The following is a 7517-nucleotide window of genomic DNA, read 5'->3' on the forward strand; positions in this document are numbered from 1 at the left end:
GTGAGTACCTGAGTGGTCACAGGTTTGATTCCTGCGCATATCAGGCTGACTATTGCTGCCAGAGGAGGAACCAGCTTCACTGGACGGTTGGATCCTCTCATCAATATCACGAGGATCATGTTTGCTCAGCAGAACAACACATCAGCAGCACTAAAAACACTACAAACACACACTAAACAGTGTCCCAGCCCCCCAACACCCATGAGGCAGCTGGGCCAGACGGCCTGGAGCCGGTTTTCACATACACACCATTCAAAACCTGGTCCTGGACTGTTCTTGCTGTCAATGAGCGCCCAATATGAGCATCATCTAATTTGACCCCTGAACATGCATGAAATTCACTGAAATTCACTACACTTGTCCGGTCTGGCTAAACATGCACTAATCTAAAGAAATACAAAAAAGTCTATAGCGCCACCTAGGGAGCCACACAACTAAAAGATAATTGGGGATAATTTGGAGCGCTATAACTCCTCCCAGGAATGTCCCACAAACATGGGACCAACACCGTTGGACTCGTCTCATCAAGACGAACAATTCCTATGCTCTGAGCCCTCACCTGTCTACAACAAAATGTCCACAAATTGGACAAAACTGTCAAAATGAGCACTTTTTTTACTCCCCGAACAAAATCTATCTCCTCCTAGGGCATTCATGGTATCGCTTCCAAACTTTCACAAATCAATTACACAACTCTGCTCTTCAAAAATCTTTAAAAGTTTTTATATGAATCGCTCGGTTTGGATTTTATAAGCCGTCAAAGTGGGGGAGACACGTTTCAGCTTCCAATGGAAGCCTATGGGGAGACGGTGTCCTCTCAGGGTTCATACTGTCAAACAAACGCTTCTCACGTCTACACCATCCATCCCACAGCTCTACCAACCACACCACTGCATTCCTGACAGAAACCCCTCCAAGAACATGGTGTTCTGTGTCCCTCTGGACCAGCGTATGCCGACTTCTTCCTCTTGTCCCACTCCAGTCCTGGTGCTCCTCCTCTCTCTCCACTCTAGCACAGATCAGAGACAGAGCAGTGGGGGAGGGGTTCTTAAAGGGCCAGCTCTCAGCTCTGCTCTCACTCTAGCACAGATCAAAGACAGAGCAGTGGGGGAGGGGTTCTTAAAGGGCCAGCTCTCAGCTCTGCTCTCACTCTAGCACAGATCAGAGACAGAGCAGTGGGGGAGGGGTTCTTAAAGGGCCAGCTCTCAGCTCTGCTCTCACTCTAGCACAGATCAGAGACAGAGCAGTGGGGGAGGGGCTCTTAAAGGGCCAGCTCTCAGCTCTGCTCTCACTCTAGCACAGATCAAAGACAGAGCAGTGGGGGAGGGGTTCTTAAAGGGCCAGCTCTCAGCTCTGCTCTCACTCTAGCACAGATCAAAGACAGAGCAGTGGGGGAGGGGTTCTTAAAGGGCCAGCTCTCAGCTCTGCTCTCACTCTAGCACAGATCAGAGACAGAGCAGTGGGGGAGGGGCTCTTAAAGGGCCAGCTCTCAGCTCTGCTCTCACTCTAGCACAGATCAAAGACAGAGCAGTGGGGGAGGGGTTCTTAAAGGGCCAGCTCTCAGCTCTGCTCTCACTCTAGCACAGATCAGAGACAGAGCAGTGGGGGAGGGGTTCTTAAAGGGCCAGCTCTCAGCTCTGCTCTCACTCTAGCACAGATCAAAGACAGAGCAGTGGGGGAGGGGTTCTTAAAGGGCCAGCTCTCAGCTCTGCTCTCACTCTAGCACAGATCAAAGACAGAGCAGTGGGGGAGGGGTTCTTAAAGGGCCAGCTCTCAGCTCTGCTCTCACTCTAGCACAGATCAAAGACAGAGCAGTGGGGGAGGGGTTCTTAAAGGGCCAGCTCTCAGCTCTGCTCTCACTCTCTGATCAGACTCACTGTGTGTTCACACCCAACATGAACAGTTTCCATTCAAAGTCCATGCGAATGACGCAAATTTTCAGTCTGGCGGCGCGAATGACGCCAATTTGCATCTCGAAAATCGCAAGGTGAAATATTCACCATTCGTGTAAGTTGAAAATATTGAATTTTGGCAAAAAATTCACGTCAAGACAGCTAATCAGCGTTGAGGATGTCCCGACGTCACAGCTGACTGACTGACTGGCTGTGACTGACAAGATGGCAGACAAGTTGATTGTGGCTGTGTGGAAACCCAGTGCTATATGACACTAAGTGTCAAAATTACAAGAACTGGTTGAATAAATTGGTGTCCATTTGATACATCCTGTCACCAATCCCAGCGAGCAGGTCGTCAAACTGGCCAGTCATCATCCGAAAATACCGGTTGAAGCGGCAGTTATCCTGGCGGAGCCCCTGGAGGAGCTCGGTTCACCGAGCGGTGAAATTCACCGAGCTGAGCTCGCCTCTAGATGGTGTTGATAACCCAGATATGACGGCGTTTAGTTTTCCGACGCATTTCTGCCTTCCACGGCAGGTAGAACACAACAGTTCTGTGAACATCCATGGTGAAATGGCGAAAGGAAACGTTCCCGGAAATACTGGCTACTCAGGCAGGTGAGCGAATTCGTGTATTCGCGCGAATGACACAAATGGACACTAAAATGATCCGGCGTCAAATTCGCGCGAATGACGCGATGCGAAATTCGCGTTCGCGTCCGGTGTGAACACACAGGCTTCTAACTCCTAAACTACAAGGCCTAGGTATTTGCCAATTACACCGTTGGATTCGGGCTGGTGTCAACGACGCGGCCACAGGCCGCATGGGGGCTCAGGCCCTAACAACGCTGCTTGCAGCTTTAATTCTTATTATACTTGTTTACATGTTTACTAGTAACTTTATTTCTCTAAACAATCTCACAGAGAATTTTCTTGTCTAGTTTGTCCGACTAAATGTGATGCTGAATACATTTGGACTGGTGTTGTCATGGTAACACAAGCCTTGCTGAATGCACGAGGGTTCACGGAATTTACAGAGGAGCAAAGCAACAGCCGAAGAAGAGTTCAACCAAACCAAATTCCATTTAGAAAACCAGCATTTTAACATTGTTGGTTTGTCATTATGCAGACGTGAAAGAACATGAATTTTTAAGTTTTACTGATCAGTATTGTAATATCCAGGTTTTAGCATCACTTTGATCTGTTTATTGTGATGAACTCACAGTGACATCTAAGATGGAAGCAGCCGTCATTTGATGAAGCTCCTGGGTATGAAAGTCAAACTCTGCCTTCAACATGTGACTTGTCTGGCAGGTATCTGATCACCGAGGGACAGACCTTCATCCTCTTCATCTTCACTTTCTTTGCCATGACAGCCACAGTGATGCACCAGAAGAGGCGGGGCCTGGTTCCCAATGGCAATGGCATGTTCATGATCTACAGGTGTGCATCTAAACTCATCTGGAAACCAAGTGTCGTCCATTACTGAGGCGTGACGCTCCTGCTGCCTTCCCCCTGTGTAGTTTCTCTGCAGCTCTGGTCCTGGTGGCGGTCTGGGTCCTCTGTCTGTGGGACGACGCCGTCCTAAGGAGGAAACATCCCGGACTGATCTACGTCCCTCAGCCTCGTGCAGTCTACTCGCTTCACCTTCGCCGCCATAACTGAACTGTTCACCAGTCCTGAAACAGTGCCATGTCACGGTCATGTGACCAGAGGCTGAACCATTGTCTGCACACCACTTTGAAAATCACTTCCTGTGTCATGTTTAAAGTTTTTCTCTAACTTGTTTTATAAAGTTGACTACAGGAGCAAATAACTATGATGGATTCATCGACAAGGTCATCCCAACATGAACCACCATCGTTTTCATGCAAAAATTATTTTAGCAACAATTTGAATGAAATGTAGAATAAACAAGCAGCGTTGTGAGGGCCTGAGCCCTGGCCTGAATCCAAGGGTGTCCTGGTCCAGTGTGGAGGCCTTGTAGTTGAGGAGTTAGAAGCCTGAGTCTGATCAGAGAGTGGAGAGCAGAGCTGAGAGCTGGCCCTTTAAGAACCCCTCCCCACTGCTCTGTCTTTGATCTGTGCTAGAGTGAGAGCAGAGCTGAGAGCTGGCCCTTTAAGAACCCCTCCCCCACTGCTCTGTCTTTGATCTGTGCTAGAGTGAGAGCAGAGCTGAGAGCTGGCCCTTTAAGAACCCCTCCCCCACTGCTCTGTCTTTGATCTGTGCTAGAGTGAGAGTAGAGCTGAGAGCTGGCCCTTTAAGAACCCCTCCCCCACTGCTCTGTCTCTGATCTGTGCTAGAGTGAGAGCAGAGCTGAGAGCTGGCCCTTTAAGAACCCCTCCCCACTGCTCTGTCTCTGATCTGTGCTAGAGTGAGAGCAGAGCTGAGAGCTGGCCCTTTAAGAACCCCTCCCCACTGCTCTGTCTCTGATCTGTGCTAGAGTGAGAGTAGAGCTGAGAGCTGGCCCTTTAAGAACCCCTCCCCCACTGCTCTGTCTTTGATCTGTGCTAGAGTGAGAGCAGAGCTGAGAGCTGGCCCTTTAAGAACCCCTCCCCCACTGCTCTGTCTTTGATCCGTGCTGGAGTGGAGAGCAGAGCTGAGAGCTGGCCCTTTAAGAACCCCTCCCCCACTGCTCTGTCTTTGATCCGTGCTGGAGTGGAGAGCAGAGCTGAGAGCTGGCCCTTTAAGAACCCCTCCCCCACTGCTCTGTCTCTGATCTGTGCTAGAGTGAGAGCAGAGCTGAGAGCTGGCCCTTTAAGAACCCCTCCCCCACTGCTCTGTCTCTGATCTGTGCTAGAGTGAGAGCAGAGCTGAGAGCTGGCCCTTTAAGAGCCCCTCCCCCACTGCTCTGTCTTTGATCTGTGCTAGAGTGAGAGCAGAGCTGAGAGCTGGCCCTTTAAGAACCCCTCCCCCACTGCTCTGTCTCTGATCTGTGCTAGAGTGAGAGCAGAGCTGAGAGCTGGCCCTTTAAGAGCCCCTCCCCCACTGCTCTGTCTTTGATCTGTGCTAGAGTGGAGAGCAGAGCTGAGAGCTGGCCCTTTAAGAACCCCTCCCCCACTGCTCTGTCTTTGATCTGTGCTAGAGTGAGAGCAGAGCTGAGAGCTGGCCCTTTAAGAACCCCTCCCCCACTGCTCTGTCTCTGATCTGTGCTAGAGTGGAGAGCAGAGCTGAGAGCTGGCCCTTTAAGAGCCCCTCCCCCACTGCTCTGTCTTTGATCTGTGCTAGAGTGGAGAGAGAGGAGGAGCACCAGGACTGGAGTGGGACAAGAGGAAGAAGTCGGCATACGCTGGTCCAGAGGGACACAGAACACCATGTTCTTGGAGGGGTTTTTGTCAGGAATGCAGTGGTGTGGTTGGTAGAGCTGTGGGATGGATGGTGTAGATGTGAGAAGCGTTTGTTTGACAGTATGAACCCTGAGAGGACACCGTCTCCCCATAGGCTTCCATTGGAAGCTGAAACGTGTCTCCCCCACTTTGACGGCTTGTAAAACCCACACCGTTGGCACTTTATAAAAACTTTTAACAACTTTTAATCAGCAGAGTTTGGAGAGTCACGTCTGAAGTTGTGGAAGCGATAGCATGAACGCCCTTGGAGAAGATAGCGATTGTTTGGGCACAAAATCGTCCAAAATTGGACATTCGTGTCCAAATTGTGGACGTCCTGTTAGAGTGAGGTCAGGGGTGTCTGTGTATGATTTGTCCGTCTCGATGAGACGAATAAAACGGTGTTGGTTCCATGTCTATAGGACATTCCTACAGGCCGTGGTGTGTTTTTTTTTGTGTATCTAGTTGGCACTATTGAGAAGAGTGCTTCTTATTTTTTGAATTATCAAATTTATTGCCGCACCCGATGTGTGTAAAAAATTTGGAGGGTTTTGGAGCGTGTTTAGGGGGTCAAATTAACTTTTGAAGTGGCGAGTGTGTGGAGCACTCATGATGGAGGACCTCTGGGCTCAGGCCCTAACAACGCTGCTGCAGCTTTAATTAAACTTGAGGAGTTTTGGTTTGTGTCCTTCTTTCTGGCTAACGACTCTTTAATGTTGTTCAATGTTTGTAATAAACTTCATTGTAAGTGGGAATATTTCAGTGTGCTGCCCCCTAGTGACGCGCCGACCACCAGGGCAGTGCGGGCTCACCTGCCACTCACCTGGACTCCATCTAGGCCAGGGGAGGGCAACCATGTGCCATGGAGAGGTTCTCCTTCCAACCAAACACTTCAACAGGTGACCTCACTGATTACCACTCTTCTGTGGCTGAAGGTGTGTCAATCAGTGGAATCACCTGTTGAAGTGTTTGGTTGGAAGGAGAACCTCTCCATGGCACATGGTTGCCCTCCCTGCTCTAGGCTCAGCCAGGTCACAGTTACAGGGGCTGATGCCACCTAGTAGCCACAGCAAGTATGACCGCAGGCAGGTCTCAGCATATGATAATATGGAGGACAGACAGACAGGTGGATGTGTAGGCGGATGGATGAGTGGATGGGTGGACGGATGGATGAGTGAATGAGTGGATGAGTGGATGGGTGGATGAGTGAATGGATGGATGAGTGAATGGATGGATGAGTGAATGGATGGATGGATGAGTGGATGGGGGGACGAGTGGATGGGTGGATGAGTGGACAGATGGATGGGTGGATGGATGGATGGGTGGATGAGTGAATGAGTGGATGAGTGGATGGGTGGATGAGTGAATGGATGGATGAGTGAATGGATGGATGAGTGAATGGATGGATGGATGAGTGGATGAGTGAATGGATGGATGAGTGAATGGATGGATGAGTGGATGGGTGGATGAGTGAATGGATAGATGAGTGGATGGGTGGATGAGTGAATGGATGGATGAGTGGATGGGTGGATGAGTGAATGGATGGATGAGTGGATGGGTGGATGAGTGAATGGATGGATGAGTGGATGGGTGGATGAGTGAATGGATGGATGAGTGGATGGGTGGATGAGTGAATGGATGGATGAGTGGATGGGTGGATGAGTGGATGGGTGGATGAGTGAATGGATGGATGAGTGGATAGGTGGGAGGTGACACCACATGTCATCGTCCTGCATGGGACCATGCTTCCTCCTCAAGTCCTCCCTGAGTACTCTTGTCCACCCAGGTGGTGCCCAGGTTGCTCTGCCTGGTCCTGCAGCCTTGGATGGCTGCTCTATCCACCAGTAGCTGGTGCTTGGTTCCCCTGGTACTGCTACCAGTTCCTTTCTGGCCTCTAATGTATTGGCCCATGTGCCACTATGGTGCCTGACAGGAGCTTCGAAAAATATTAAAATGGTGAATTTACAGACATCTTTTAACTGCAGACCCGAACCCAACGTGGGAGCTCTTTAGTCTTCGGCTCATGCTTGGGCTGTATTATGGACATGACAACCAGTCATAGTTGCCACTCGATGCGTCAAACTGTTCGGCCTGTAGCTCAAACTTGCATGGTTGGCAATGCCTGGGTAACAATGGGGGGACTGGCTATGCTAACAGGAACAAGAACCTGGAGCTGGAAGATGGCTTAAGACCCTTCCACATGAGGACAAGGCCTGTGGGTGTTGGGTTAGGAATCCACAACGGTCTCATCACAGGGATTGAGACCGTGGAAGAACAGGTTACAGATTGAATAAAA

The sequence above is a fragment of the Aulostomus chinensis genome, chromosome 7 (assembly GCF_037954235.1).
Source record: "Aulostomus chinensis isolate RoL2024-O1b breed Wild chromosome 7, RoL_Achi_v1.0, whole genome shotgun sequence".
In the NCBI taxonomy this organism is placed as follows: Eukaryota; Metazoa; Chordata; class Actinopteri; order Syngnathiformes; family Aulostomidae; genus Aulostomus; species Aulostomus chinensis.